Below are 3,265 nucleotides of genomic sequence, written 5' to 3'. Positions count from 1 at the left end.
GGAAGTCTTTCCGAAAACCTTTGTCTCAAACCATGTAACACCCCGAAAATTCTAACAAGAGTCGCACGTCAATAAACCACTGCTTAATTACTACAATATGTTTTATTCTCATTTTGGGAACTTAAAATAATGTCATATTTGCAACCTTGCTTAAAATAATTATCATCGTAATTTAATGTATTGTATGGGGGTATTTGCATAATGTTTTAATTAGAAATATGTTTAGTTTTAGAAGGAGGTGAAGGATATATATATATATAGATAGGTGTATATGCATGCACTTGGGCATCACACAATTATTTGGGCAGCCAACTTTTATGGACAACTGTGTATATGATAAGCACCTCTTGGGTTACTGAAGTATAAGTCCCTTAGAACATTATCTAACCTGTTGTTCTTCAAGATCACAAGATAAAATCTTGGTCCTTTTGGCTGGAAATCGAGTTACACTCTTCTCTTTGGTAAGCGGTAAAACCTGTTTTTGAGCTGGGTAGCATTTAGTAAATTAAGCATATCTCATTCTATTGAACTTTGTTTACTGTGAATAAATATGATTTGGAAAAATAATTCATATATGCAAAACTCTTATGTTTATGTTAAACTCTAATTTGGTTGTTATGGATTCAAAATATGGGTCGTATCATAGGACAAGTTCTGTCTAGATTCTGAAGTTTGAAATCCTGTATGGACAATTGTTAGTGTTTTGAATATATCTCTTCATCCAAAATACATTTGCAGTTATTCTTGGTTGTTTGCAACCTTAAGAGAGGTACCTACATCTTTCATGAATGGTATACAGTCCAGTTTTGCCGTTTGCCATTTCAAATCTTAGTTGCTACATGAGGCACTTGGATGGCCAGAAATTACTGTTTTGGGAGCATAGTCGCATTTGTACAGGCTAGGCTTACTTGTGATGATAACCCTATTTTACGTCATCATTATTGAGCTGATAGAAAGTAAAGAAATTATTGAATTCATTTTTTAAGGTTGTATATCCTCGTGTACAAGTTGAAGACTTTGATACGCTGCTAGGTCTACGGTTTGACTCGTGGAGTTTTATTGGATTGTTTTTGTACTAAAGAATTGAGGTTTGTGTATAAATCTATACTTGTATTTTTTTTTACCTGCTGGTATATCTGAAAGTTATCTTGGTACCTTGGTTACATCTTGTCACTTTGCATTGTCGTATTGGTATTCTTTAATACATTAAAAACTCTTGTGTAACTCGCCCACTTGTACGTATTGTCTGATCACTTGGCACTCTTGTTGGGACCTTGTCCTTCTTGTGGCTGTGACTTCGTCACTCTTGGCATGCCTCTTGGTTTAGATCATTTGCCATCTTGACTCTGTATTTTTAGTTCGTTTTAAGAATGGAAGTTGTCCATTTTAAGTATGAACTAGGAAGCCATTTTTTAATATGGTTCTTGGTTCTCTTGATTATTGGGTTTTGACCCTTCTTGATGTAGGGCGTTGATCCGTCTTGATACCTGCTCGTGCTTGGTGTGACGACATGATGTATATATTTGGTGAGCCTTGTTATTGAATATCTTGAAAAGTTGTGCTATGAGTATTCTTGACATTTGAATCTTTAAATATCGAACTTGGTACTCTTTATATATAGTTTAATTGATTTATTTATTATGTTCAATGATGTTGCCCTTGACTTGAGAATGATAACTTGGTGAATTTGAGGGTTCCAAACCTATAGTTTTTACACCACTAAGCTATATACTTAGCGATAGTTATTTCTATCGTAGGGGTTGTTCGCGATGTTGCTTGAAGCTGGCCATTGAAGATGGAGATTTTGAAAGCCTTATGAAAGATCACATTTGCATATAGGCATATATAGTTTATATAAGCCTTGGGACTTGTACATGATCTTTGTGCTGTATATTTACATGATATTTTGAGGACTGATTTGGTTTGGTCATGTCACCATGGGTTGTAATATAAGTATGGTTATACGTTTTTATCTTTTTGGGGTGTGTAAACCCAAGTCTTGTAATATACTAATTTGCTATATGTCTTGAAAGTTGTGTGAAGCATGAGCCGGGTGATTTTGGTACTCGGAATCTTGTAATATTCTTGTTATTTCACCCTCGAGTGTGAGGTTAACATATGCATGAAGATCTAGTCGGTTAATTGCTTAAATTGTTTTTTTTCTTTTGGAGTTCGTTATGAATCTAATCCCTCTACTAGGTTAAAAATCAGTATGCCCTCATTAATTGGTTTTAAATGTCGCAAGTATTTAATTAGATTTCTTGTTTAACTAGTGATATCATTTTCAAAGGATCGCTACAAGTGTTGGTATCAGAGCCTATGTTTGTGGTTCTAGGACTTTTGTTGTGAATTACTAATATAGTTGTTTGCTTTCGAAAAGGTTCTATTTAGATTATTTGTTCGCTTATATGGTTTATGATAATTGCATCGCATATAGAGTGCATATGCATCTAGTACACATCCATAATGCATTGTGATCTTCCCTTTTGAAGGAATTAAGTTATGGCCACTTCTTCTGACCAACCTATGGAAGCTGCTGGTGAAGGTTCGGGTGCCTCTGTTTCCCAACCTGATGCACTGGAAGGAGTTGGAGAACATATCTCGAATCAGTATGTTCCCCACACTAGTGGTTCTGAAGTGGGAAACCATCAGGGTGTAAGAGCTGGTCCACATCCTCACATGATTCATGGTACTGAAACCATGAATCCTCATTTTGAACAAATGGTTGAATTCTTCCACCATATGGCTGAATCGATGCATGATCCCCATATGATTAACTTTGAGAAAATGAGGAAAATGGGTGGAGTAAAGTTTGAAGGCACTGTTGATCCCACAGATGCTGAACAATGGCTTGATCGCATGGAGACGGTATTTGAGCAGTTGGAGTGTTTAGATGTTGCCAAATTTAAGTATGCCATTTCACTATTACAAAAGGATGCCTACAATTGGTGGGTAAGTGTTCCGAATGCCATGGTAAAACCTTCTAATCTTACTTGGGATGATTTTCTCAAGGAGTTTCGTATGCAGTATGTCCCACCTACTTATTGTGATGTAAAGAAAAATAAGTTTTTGAATCTAAGGCAACAAGGCATGTCTATTGCTGAATACGAACAAAAGTTTCTAAGGCTCTCTCGCTATGCTGGTGGTATTATTAAAGAGGAAAAAGACAAGTGCAGGAAATTTGAAGATGGTTTAAATGATTCCATTAGAAAGAATGTGGCGATCCTGCAACATGAGAAATTTTGTAAGTTAGTGTCTGCTGCTT

Source organism: Solanum tuberosum, unplaced genomic scaffold (genome assembly GCF_000226075.1).
Source record: "Solanum tuberosum cultivar DM 1-3 516 R44 unplaced genomic scaffold, SolTub_3.0 scf00057, whole genome shotgun sequence".
Taxonomy (NCBI): Eukaryota; Viridiplantae; Streptophyta; class Magnoliopsida; order Solanales; family Solanaceae; genus Solanum; species Solanum tuberosum.
This window is presented reverse-complemented; position numbering follows the sequence as displayed.